Genomic DNA, 13,209 nt, shown 5'->3' with positions numbered 1-13,209 from the left:
TAGCAGCTCAGTATGACTTAGAGTTACATCAGATGGATGTCAAAACAACATCTCTACATGCTCCTATTGACTGTGAAGTGTACATGGAGCAACCAGAGGGTTTTGAAGTCAGGTCAGATACAGGTGAGCAACTAGTCTGTCACTGTACGGCCTGAAACAGTCAGGAAGGAACTGGAACAAAATGTTGCATGATCACCTTAGTGAAAATGGTTTTACACAGAACCCAGCTGATCACTGTGTTTATAACAAACAAACTGCAACAGAAAGGATCATTTTGATAATTTGGGTCAATGATCTAATTATCGCTGCTAGTGATAGTGACTCACTCACAAGTGTAAAATAAATGTTAAGTGAAAAATTTAAGATGAAAGATCTTGAGAGGCTTAGACATTTCCTAGGCATTGATCTTACACAAAGTGAAGGGAAAATAAAGATGAACCAAACACGGTACATAACCAAGATACTGGAAAGGTTTGGTATGTCAGACTGTAAAACAAGGTCAACACCATGTGAACAAAAACAAAACTTTGATGGTGATGGTGAACCTATTGATTCAAAAAGGTATCGTGAAGTGGTAGGCAGCTTGATATATGTGATGACATGTACAAGACCGGATATCAGTTGGATTGTAAGCATGCTGTCACAATACCTATCAGAACCAAAAGAGCAACACTGGATAACAGCTAAACATGTGTTGAGGTACTTGAAGGGGACAATGAATCAGGAGTTGTGTTACAAAAAGGGGGTGGAAAAACTCAACCTCGTAGCATATAGTGATGCTGATTGGGCAGCAGATCAAAGTGACAGACGAAGCATAACAGGGTATTGTTTTAGTTTAACTAAATGTGGACCTGTTATTTCATGGAGGTCTAAGAAGCAGCCAACAGTAGCTTTATCTACATGTGAAGCAGAGTACATGGCACTGGCTGCTACTACACAATAAAGTTTGTACCTTGTACAGTTATTGGGCGAGATGGATAGTGAGTGCCAATATGCACCAGTAACAATCTTTGAAGATAACCAAGGTGCAATTGCTCTGTCAAAGAACCCAGTATGTCGTCAGAGATGTAAACATGCCGACATCAGATATCATTTCATTCGATCTGCACTCAGTGATGGTAAAATAAGTATTGAATATTGTCCAACGGCAGACATGGTTGCAGATGTTTTGACTAAACCTGTAACGAAGTAAAAAAATGAAAAATTCTTGGGTTATATTTTTGGAATATAAACTGACATTTGTGAGATGTATAACTGTAAGATAAATGTGTTGATAAAGTTAGGTTGAATATGACTTGTGCAGTATAAGAGCAAGTGGGGGTGTTAACATATAGACGAATATGTTATTAAATTGTGTTCTTACACTGGTACAGTCATGCCCTATGAGAGATGTACAACTGCGCATGTGTGAAAATATAGAAAGTGCATTCCCCCGTTCTGGTTAAAACACCAACGATGAACATGTGTGTTTATTCCTCCGTTAAGTAAACCGGTGTTCCTGTCCTGAAGATGACAGCACCAACAAATACTCCTCAGCAACATTTCTGTGATCTTTTATTTCAGCTCATGAAACATGGGACCAACACTTTACATGTTGTGTTTATATTTGCATAATTCTTCTTGGTGTTTTTTTTAATGTCTTGCTTTGTACAGCTCTCTTCATACATGTTTATCTAATGCCTAAGGATAACTCCTTATGATTTATGAATATTTTTTTTATTGTACCTTGTATAGCTCTTTCTTCTCATATGGCACTTCATGAACTTATCTAAACATACCGTAACTCATCTTGCTCTTGGCAAATTATGGTGTTAATAAAAACACTATGAAATTCCACTTTGTTGACATTTTCTTTGATACTTAACATTTTAAAATGAAGGACGAAAAGGCATGTCTAAGGGTTTCAAATGTGTTTTCAGTTTGATTCTGGGTTTGGTTTTTAAGGGCACAAATGAACAAAACAGTGTGGCACTTGATAAACAGTTGTCTTCCCTCTTGGTCTGTTAGAGACATTTTGGTGTTGAAGAAAATTTATTTTAAATAGATTTAAGAAGGCATGATAGCAGCACCTAGTGGATGCCTGTAATCAGGAACAGGCAAAGTTACAGTACATTTAAAATGTAGGAACATTAAAATGATTCAGATTAAACAGGAAACTATATTCATATATATACATACACACAGTATCATGTGGATGAAATTATAGTGTATAAAGTAACATTTCAGATGTATGAACATTCTCACTGCTCACTCGGCATCCTCGTGGATGATCTCACCCTGCATGTTAACAAGTGCTGCACAGATTCTAAGGACTTTGTCCATTTTGTGTGTCAGGTTGATGGGAACAGTCTGGGAGAGGATTTTGAACACCTTATGTCGTCTGATAACTCTCAACATGTATACGCACATTAGCTATCCTTCTCGTGCTTGTGACATCCTCGTCAGACAGCTGAGTGAAGGCTGGTATGGCAAGGTTTACCTTCCTCTCATACAGCAGATCTCGGATGGTGAAGCCCCTGTCTGCCATAACTTAATCACCAGGCCTAAGGTATTCCCGGAAGCCAGAGTTTTGGGTGATGAACTTGTCACTGCATCTGCCTCCATATGCAGGAGAAATGAACATAATGAGTCCACATGGAGCAATGGTAGGCTGGACACATTCAATTTTTAACAACGTTTTTTCTGATAACTAGTTCATTGCGTCCGCCGTGTAGCCCAGTTTCATAATATTACCATTTGTCCCAGCTGCTTGCCGTAGTTTTGAAGTAATCACGAAAGAACAGGCCTTATTTTAGGGCATTTTTTCATGTCGGGCACCATTTTAATCATGAGAATCTCCTCTTTCTAATTATGTAAAGCTGGGCAACGTACTCAGGTATCGTCAAACGCTAGCCCCGAAATACTTTCTGCCCTTGGAACGCTGCGCTCTCCCCATTGTTTTCCTATGGAGAGGCATGCTGGAATATTTCACCTAATATCTCGCAATGTGTATATTTAGATTTTTTCAAGTAGGACACCATTTTAATCACGACATTCTCCTCTTTCTTATTATGTAAGGCTGGGCAGCGTACTCCGTTGTCATCGATCGCTAGACCAGAAATAGAAGTTGCCATTTTTTCCCTACTTACTCATTATGTAGACATAAGCACAGTTGACACCATCGAGGTGTGGATGTTTACTTTCTACACAAGTTGTTATTTTTCAGTTTCGTCCTAAGAACAGATTGTTGTGGTAAAATGAAAGGTATACATTTTTTGGTGCCATTTAGGCGAAATGGAATTTTCTAAGCATAATCCCAGTCAAAATAGGCTCTGCGAACGTTCGATTCAATTAATTTGCTATGGACTCGCGCTAGTGTTCCAGCTTAGCCAACGTTCTATTGCCGTTTTCAGCCTTGGGTGAATTTTGACTCGTTCTATTGTCCAGCCAAGCAATGGCAACCAAATACTTGAGAGTATTGCTGCAATAATAGTGGCTGTATGACCTCTGGAATCGATATTGTGTGCTTTCTGAAGAGTGGTTTCAGAGCAGTCGATGATGCAAGTGATGTTGGGGAACCTCTCTTTGAAGCACTGAGGCATTGTGTTCTGGATTGTCTCCCTCGGCAGTCATGGAATGTAGATCCTCATGTGCTCCTCCATTGTGTCAGTCCAGTAGGAAAGGATTCTGCTCACTACTCCCTGGGACACAGCAAAGAGTTCAGCAAGTTCACCCTGGAGTAGATTCAGCTTCAGCTTCATCAAGGTTATCAGTATTTGATCAGTGTTATGCATTTTGAAGTTAGCGTGTAGAATTTCTGCAGAAATGCTACATGGGCAAAGAAAACACTAAGAGGAAGGCCAGTATACAACACTGAGCTAGTGTCATTCTTCAGGATGGTGTGGGTCAATGACTCTGCACCACCACATTGGGTTTGTTTGTGGCAGGTGGGCTTGTTGACTGGTTCTCTTGACACGTAGCTGTGATCAGTGCTGGAACCTCCCATTGAGTATCAGCATCTTTATGCTGTGGTGGCATTGGCACACTCAGATCAGACTCTGCATCACCAGTTGTCTTCATCTGTCAAACAAACATAAGAGAGACCACAAGTTTAACAAAATAAAATACACAGACAGCCTACTGGTCATGGTTAGGTTAAAAAAAATGAAAACACTTGAACATTTAACAATTTAGCTAGTTAGACATTTCGTGAGCATCACCAGTGGCATGCCAGCAATGATGGGGATAATCATGGCATTGGGGAGACATTGTCAGACAGAAGTTGTTGGATAGCTAACAATGTAGGGACTAACTAGCTAGACTAGTTAGCTAGCAACACTGTATCAGATGGGCTGCCCCCAAGCTAGCAAGCCAAGTGAGTAAGCTAGGCAACAGTTAGCTAGTTACAGTATGTTAGGACTTAGGAGTGGCTACCTACTACTATCATAGTTAGCTAAGCTAGCTGACTTCTGCCTGATTCAGGACACCCTATCTGTGACGATAGCTAGCGAGTAGCAGCTAGCTAATAGCTACAGTACCTGTATTTGTTGATGTCCTGAAGACATGTCGCCTTCTGGTCTGTACTGAAGCATCATAGCCCAGCCACTTCTCAGGGAATGGATGCTCTTCAGTCAGCCTTATGTCCACGAAGTGATAGGAACACACATGGGGTCGGTTTGGTGGTTTCTTCAAGTTCAATGCTTTGAGCCAAAGCCGAAGAGACTACTCATCATTGGGAGGTGGGTGCAAATCAAAAGGCGCCTCACAACTGCACTCCAATCTCAAAAAAATGTGGTGGTCAAAACCCTCCTGCTCCATGAACAGCTTCCGTTTCTGCCAGTTACTTGGCTCTGTCCTTGAGTTGTTCTTGTCTATTAATGTTCTGTATTATGTCATGTTCCATGTTTTGTGTGGACCCCAGGAAGAGTACCTGCTGCTTTTGCAACAGCTAATGGGGATCCTAATAAAATACCAAATACCAAAATCCCCTTACCGAACATAAAATGCCCGTTTTGCGTGAATCCATGTTTGGTAAGTTGTGAGAAGCGATAGCGAGTTAGTTAGCGAACTGGTTCCAAAACCTCATAGGCTTTTTCTAGGGATCTACCAGAAATCATGAAAACAGGGTTGACTTACCTATAATAAAGGCACATATATTTAGCAATAACAAACAAGAAAAAACATTTATAATTTGCTATAACAATACAGTGACTCAAAAACGACATACAAATGGCTACAATGTGGCTAACAGTAGTTTCTTAGCTAGCACAAGTGTGTGTGTGTTCAGAGATTACTGCAGCAGGCAGTTTAGTCCACTATTGGCAAATCAAGTGAGTGAAAGGCGCAAGAGCAGCACGCGCAAATCGTGAGAACGTTTGACCAGTTGTAGGTAGGCTATTTAACTTGTCATTATGGAGACACCTGTATTTTTCCATCGTGCTATATATGATGAGCGCATCAAGAAATAACGACAACAAAACACTGGGAAACTACTAGAGCGCATTAGATAATTTGCTCGGAGGTGGTTTACTCTCCATTCTAATGTCGATTTTGCTTATCGAAAACGGTGTCAAGTCGCCTATTAATTTATATGCAATTGTAGGCTACAGTAGGCTACCATTTGATACAATAAATATGTTGAAATGACTATATAACTGGAGTCATTGCAAATTAATTTGTGTCACTTGTGTGGCCTAGCTGGAGCTGGCAAACGGATTGAATAAATAGCCTATAACTTCATAGTATTGTTGTTGTAGCCTTGTGTTATTATGCAATTATTAATGGCCATGTTTAGTTAAATAAATTGGAAGTTATCAAAGCTCTATCGCAATTGCCGATCAGTTGTTAGAACGCATTAGATTGATGGCAACAGTCAGTCAAATTAGACTACAGGTAAAAATAAAATAAAAATAAACACTGGTTGTTGTTGACAAGCATATTGACTTCATATACTTATTAATATTTAATTATGTGATTGAAATGATGACCCCATCCTCAGTAGCCTATTGGGAAACACAAGCACTTCTTACCTTGAAATCGCCAAGCTATTCATATTGAATAAATGAGCCTGTTAATTTCAACTAAGCAAACTGCTAAATCATTCAGTTTACATCTTGCCTACATCTTGCCTAGGCTACTGTAGACTATCTGAAATAAGATGTAGGCCATAGGGTACCTTCATCTATCTAAGCAAACCATGGCAAAGTTGAATTACATTTACATTTTTACATTTTTAGTCATTTAGCAGACGCTCTTATCCAGAGCGACTTAGAGTTAGTGAGTGCATACATTTTCATTTTCATACTGGCCCTCCGTGGGAAACAAACCCACAACCCTGGCGTTGCAAGCGCCATGCTCTACCAACTGAGCTACAGGGGACTACAATCATAAACCCAGATTTTAGTTTGTAGCCTATGCCTACTGAAATGACAAGTCAATCTCGCAAATGGGAAATGTACAGTGCCTTCGGAAAGTATTCAGACACCTTGACTTTTTCCACATTTTGTTAAATTACAGCCTTATTCTAAAATTGATTAAATTGTTTTTCCCCCTCATCAATCAACACACAATACCGCATAATGACAAAGCAAAAACAGGTTTTTAGAAATGTTTGCAAATCTATCACAAATAAAAAATGGAAATATCAAATTTACATAAGTATTCAGACCCTTTACTCAGTGCTTTGTAGAAGCACCTTTGGATGCGATTACAGCATCGAGTCTTCTTGGGTATGACGCTACATGGTTGGCACACCTGTATTTGTGGATTTTCTCCCATTCTTCTCTGCAGATCCTCTCAAGCTCTGTCAGGTTGGATGGGGAGCGTTGCTGCACAGCTATTTTCAGGTCTCTTCAGAGATGTTCGATCGGGTTCAAGTCTGGGCTCTGGCTGGGCCACTCGAGGACATTCAGAGAGTTGTCCCGAAGCCACTCCTGCGTTGTCTTGGCTGTGTGCTTAGGGTCGTTGTCCTGTTGGAAGGTTAACCTTCACCCCAGTCTGAGATCCTGAGCACTCTGGAGCAGGTTTTCGTCAAGGATCTCTCCGTACTTTGCTCCGTTCATCTTTGCCTCTCCTGACTAGTCTCCCAGTCACTGCCGCTGAAAAACATCCCCACAGCATGATGCTACCACCACCATGCTTCACCGTAGGAATGGTGCCAGGTTTTCTCCAGACGTGACACTTGGCATTCAGGCCAAAGAGTTCAATCTTGGTTTCATCAGACCAGAGAATCTTGTTTCTCATTGTCTGAGAGTCTTTAGGTGGGAGCTGTAGATGGGGTTGTGAGCAGGTGAGTCTGGGGTGATGTTGTGGATATTTGTGTGCATCTGTATGTTTTCGTTTGTATGTGGATGTTGTGTATTGTTAAAAAAAATCATTTTTTTTAAACGATAGGATCCAATCGGTTACTTTTGATTTCCTGCTTTTGATGACTGCTACTAGCCAATGTCCATTGGTGTCCATTTGAGTAAACAAAAATGTCCCTTTGAAATTGTGTGCTAAAATTGCAACCCCAGCTGAATGATTAGTCCCGTGGGCCAAGAAAATGTCACTGCCCCACTGATTTTTCAAAAACGTATAATCCTCTTTGCATGAATGTGTTTCTTGAACGAATACAAGATCTGCGTTGCAGTCCTTACAAAAAAAAAAAAAGCTTTCCTCTTCAACAGGTTTCGTATCCCCCTGGCACTGATTGACATAAACTTCAAATCCATATATACAAAATAGAAAGGAAAATCCTATGCAATCTCAACTCTACCCTCTCTATAAAAGGTGCTTCATACAGTGGGGAGAAATAGTATTTAGTCAGCCACCAATTGTGCAAGTTCTCCCACTTAAAAAGATGAGAGAGGCCTGTCATTTTCATCATAGCTACACGTCAACTATGACAGACAAATTGAGAGAAAAAATCCAGAAAATCACATTGTAGGATTTTTAATGAATTTATTTGCAAATTATGGTGGAAAATAAGAATTTGGTCACCTACAAACAAGCAAGATTTCTGGCTCTCACAGACCTGTAACTTATTCTTTAAGAGGCTCCTCTGTCCTTCACTCATTACCTGTATTAATGGCACCTGTTTGAACTTGTTATCAGTATAAAAGACACCTGTCCACAACCTCAAACAGTCACACTCCAAACTCCACTATGGCCAAAGAGCTGTCAAAGGACACCAGAAACAACATTGTAGACCTGCACCAGGCTGGGAAGACTGAATCTGCAATAGGTAAGCAGCTTGGTTTGAAGAAATCAACTGTGGGAGCAATTATTAGGAAATGGAAGACATACAAGACCACTGATAATCTCCCTCGATCTGGGGCTCCACGCAAGATCTCACCCCGTGGGGTCAAAATGATCACAAGAATGGTGAGCAAAAATCCCAGAACCACACGGAGGGACCTAGTGAATGACCTGCAGAGAGCTGGGACCAAAGTAACAAAGCCTACCATCAGTAACACACTACGCCGCCAGGGACTCAAATCCTGCAGTGCAAGACGTGTCCCCCCTGCTTAAGCCAGTACATGTCCAGGCCCGTCTGAAGTTTGCTAGAGTGCATTTGGATGATCCAGAAGAGGATTGGGAGAATGTCATATGGTCAGATGAAACCAAAATATAACTTTTTGGTAAAAACTCAACTCGTCGTGTTTGGAGGACAAAGAATGCTGAGTTGCATCCAAAGAACACCATACCTACTGTGAAGCATGGGGGTGGAAACATCATGCTTTGAGGCTGTTTTTCTGCAAAGGGACCAGGACGACTGATCCGTGTAAAGGAAAGAATGAATGGGGCCATGTATCGTGAGATTTTGAGTGAAAACCTCCTTCCATCAGCAAGGGCATTGAAGATGAAACGTGGCTGGGTCTTTCAGCATGACAATGATCCCAAACACACCGCCCGGGCAACGAAGGAGTGGCTTCGTAAGAAGCATTTCAAGGTCCTGGAGTGGCCTAGCCAGTCTCCAGATCTCAACCCCATAGAAAATCTTTGGAGGGAGTTGAAAGTCCGTGTTGCCCAGCGACAGCCCCAAAACATCACTGCTCTAGAGGAGATCTGCATGGAGGAATGGGCCAAAATACCAGCAACAGTGTGTGAAAACCTTGTGAAGACTTACAGAAAACGTTTGACCTGTGTCATTGCCAACAAAGGGTATATAACAAAGTATTGAGAAACTTTTGTTATTGACCAAATACTTATTTTCCACCATAATTTGCAAATAAATTCATTAAAAATCCTACAATGTGATTTTCAGGATTTTTTTTCTCATTTTGTCTGTCATAGTTGACGTGTACCTATGATGAAAATTACAGGCCTCTCTCATCTTTTTAAGTGGGAGAACTTGCACAATTGGTGGCTGACTAAATACTTTTTTTCCCCACTGTATATTTTGTGAAATTGTTAGATATTACTTGTTAGATATTACTGCACTGTCGGAGCAAGAAGCACAAGCATTTCGCTACACCCGCAATAACATCTGCTAAACACATGTATGTGACCAATAAAATTTGATTTGATTTTAATATAATTATTCTCCCTGAACAGGGTTAGAATAGCATTTGTTTCTGATGAGTAAGCGAGGGGAAGAGGGTGGCTGTTTGTTTCACTTGATATCATTATAAGACAGTTCCATTGAGTCACACTGTAGGGCCCAGTGGGAGCATCCTGCTGCCTGGAGATTGGCTGAGATGCCATGTCTTCTAAGTAAAGAACATTGCCAAGTTAATGAGGTATAGAGATGGAGCATAATTTACTAGTGCATGCACCACACAGAGTCAACTGACTGCATATCACTGTCTTGTCTCTGTTGTGTAAAGCAACATAATGCTCCATAAAATGCAGTCTTTTGTCATTGTATCTTCATTTATTCTGAGGTTTGCCTGTCTTGGACCTATTGAGCAAATACTTTATGTTGCTTATACAGTAGGGTATGTTGGTTGTGTAGTAGCCTAGACTACAGTGTAGCTGTTTGGATCTCTGGCAGCAGATCTGATGTGACAGACAGGCTGATGATGAGGAGCAGAAAGTCTTCGAGCACTATCCTCCTCTCCCTATCTTCCGCCAGTTCATCATAGATCTCCTTGTACTTTGACTTCAACTCCTGACCCTGCAAGAGATGACAAAATGCTAACATTATTGAACATGCTGGAACACCCTCTGTCGTAAATAAATCAATGATGTTCCTTAAGTGAATTTAGGAGATTAGGCCTATATGATTTGCTACATTTCTGTCCAGTCATTACAGTGTTTACACTGTCACAGATGTCTCTCACTGGATATAATTATTTTACCCTGACACAGACACACCCTGACAGCCAAGAATACACATGTTCTATTCTATGCATATTCTATACATAGTCTCGGATGTCAGGGTGTGTTGGGATAAAATAGTGATATCCAGAGAGAGACATCAGTCTTGTGTGATGGAGAGAAGAGGCTGCAGAGAGGAGTTAAGGCCTCTTGGCTGGTGTGTATTGGTCCTGCTCTTAATGGCCACAGCCTATTGGCGCAGAGAGACAAGCACAGATACAGACGCCACACAGCAGCACACTGCAGTTAGTCAGGAAGGCCATGCTACTAGCTCAGAGTGTGCCCTGATCCAAAACCCCTCCAGAGAGATGCAGTGCACCTCCACAACCACAGGAGGGCACTCTGATGCCTTGATGATGATGGTGGTCAGAGTGTAGTCACTCGATAGCCATACTAGAATGGACCTAAGATTTTAGTACAGTAGTCTGAACTGATGAGAAAATACAGGAGCTCAACTGGAGTCAAATTCTTTTGAGTCGAGAAATTGTATGGTACAAATATGAAATTAAGGTAGAAAAGCTTTCCCAAAAAGAATGTGTCTGGAGAAATCCAAGAAACTGGTAAAAGGACTTTAGTGCTGTGAGTGAAGGGCTGTAGTCATGTGCCCTCTATTTCCTTACCCCGGTAGAAGCCTGAAACTGTGAGTAATTTCTCTTACCCTGGTAAAAGGCTGAAACTGGGTGAGTACATCTATACTGAACAAAAATATAAACGCAACATGCAACAATTTCAACGATTTTACTGAGTTACAGTTCATATGAAGAAATCAGTCAATTGAAATTAATTAATTAGGTCCTAATCTATGGATTTCTTATGACTGGGAATACAGATATGCATCTGTTGGTCACAGATACCTTAAATGATATGGGCCTCACAATGGACCTCAGGATCTCGTCACGGTATTTCTGTGCATTCAAATTGCCATCGATAAAATGCAGTTGTGTTTGTTGTCCATAGCTTATGCCTGCTCATACCATAACCCCACTGCCACCATGGGGCACTCTGTTCACAACATTGACATCAGCAAACCATTCGCCCACATGACGCCATACATGTGGTCTGCAGTTGTGAGGCCGGTTGTACGTACTACCAAATTCTCTAAAACGACGTTGGAGGCGGCTCATGGTGGAGAAATGAACATTAAATTCTCTGTCAACAGCTCTGGTGGACATTTCTGCAGTCAGCATGCCAATTGCATGCTCCCTCAAAACTTGAGACATCTGTGGCATTGTGTTGTGTGACAAAACTGCACATTTTAGAGTGGCCTTTTATTGTCCCCAGAACAAGGTGCACCTGTATAATGATCATGCTGTTTAAGCAGCTTCTTGATATGCCACACCTGTCAGGTGGATAGATTACCTTGGCAAAAGAGAAATGCTCACTAACAGGGATGTAAACAAATTTGTGCACAACAAACAAGGGACCAACACTTTACATGTTGTGTTTATATTTTTGTTAAGTGTAATTACCCTGGCAAATGCCTGAAACTGTGAATAACCTCTCCCTGACCACTTCTCTGTTGACCCGGCAGAGCTGTAAAAGAGCAGCACAGAGAGAGACCCAATAATAAATAAATAAATTCAGATGCAGCAATAAAAGCACATAAGCTTACAGTAGCTGAGTGACAACGAGGCAGCGACCATACTGTACCTACCTTCAATGGAGGACAGCTGTTTGGACACTTTAACCCTGTTTCAACGAACCAGGAGCAAATAGTACTAAGCAAACTGATAGCAATGGCAACTCCCACATAGTCTGACTTGGACACTACTGTATGCTATTAGAAACTGGTATAGAAAGGTTAACATGTAATGGTCCAATAGGTTCACATACCTGTTCGACACCTTAGAAGCTGGATTGACTATTGTTTGAAATCCTATTTGACTTGTGTTCTTTGGTTTGATGTTGAACCACCCAAATTAACAGGAAGCTTTAGTGTCACTCGGCAACAGGTGTTCTTAGGCAAACATTAGCCTTACTGTGACCAAGCCCCCTGCGCGCTTAGGTGCTGTTTGTTAGGGCCAAAGTAATACAGTCAATCTGAGCTCCAGATTGGATCATCTTAAATACAGAAGTGCTGTTCCCTGAGAATAGCAATGAGGAATCTCTGTTGTCAGGTCAGATGCTAATTGTTAGATTCCCAAGTTAAACTAATAAATGCAGCCAGATACCTTTCATTCCAAAGCTTGGGGACAAATGACTGCTGGACTCAATACCCACGGATTCCTGTCTGCTGATTCAGGACTCAATACCCAGGGATTCCTGTCTGCTGATTCAGGTTCAGTGGACACTGATCATTTAGTTTGAGACATAAAGTCTGGGTTTAGGTTTCTTTGCTTGCTTGCTAGCAGAATTTCTTCACTCTGGTGAGGGTAAACAAAGGGCCACATACTTAACTGCCTGCCTCTCTCTGGGAAACGCTGTTTCTGCTCAACCATCTGATAGATGCTGATGGCCCATCCTCCCATCCCTATGGTAACCAAGCTGAGGTGTGTTTAAAGGTGGTGCTCTACCTGGGCACGTAGTGGTTCCTGGGGCATTGTGTTGGGGCAGGGTAAGGGGTGAATCAGGTACCTCTGTGCTGGAGTTAGCCTGGCCCATTAGGGATACTGCTAATAAAGATGTTGGACAAATCCATATTCATGGTGTGTTCTCTTTCTCTCTCTCAGGCATTTGCACAAAGAGTGCCTTTGGGAACATGTGTGCCATTGCCATGTTCCCAAAGGCACTCTTTGTGCAAATGCCTGAGAGAGAGAAAGAGAACACACCATGAATATGGATTTGTCCAACATCTTTATTATCATTATTCAAAATGCTTGTAAAATATCATCCACACTCAGTAATCATAAACAGATTACAAATACTGGTAAATGGTTTTCAAATTGTTCAAATTATAATAATGTTACACAGACAGAAGAGCAAGTACAA

At 41.2% G+C, this 13,209-nt stretch overlaps 1 pseudogene; it reads right to left on the bottom strand.

Moving 5' to 3' along the window:
* Positions 1-2,138: 2,138 nt before the first annotated feature.
* LOC123491649 lies at positions 2,139-12,882 on the bottom strand (annotated as a pseudogene).
* Positions 12,883-13,209: the final 327 nt, after the last annotated feature.

This window comes from Coregonus clupeaformis, chromosome 10 (genome assembly GCF_020615455.1).
Source record: "Coregonus clupeaformis isolate EN_2021a chromosome 10, ASM2061545v1, whole genome shotgun sequence".
In the NCBI taxonomy this organism is placed as follows: Eukaryota; Metazoa; Chordata; class Actinopteri; order Salmoniformes; family Salmonidae; genus Coregonus; species Coregonus clupeaformis.
This window is presented reverse-complemented; position numbering and strand designations above follow the sequence as displayed.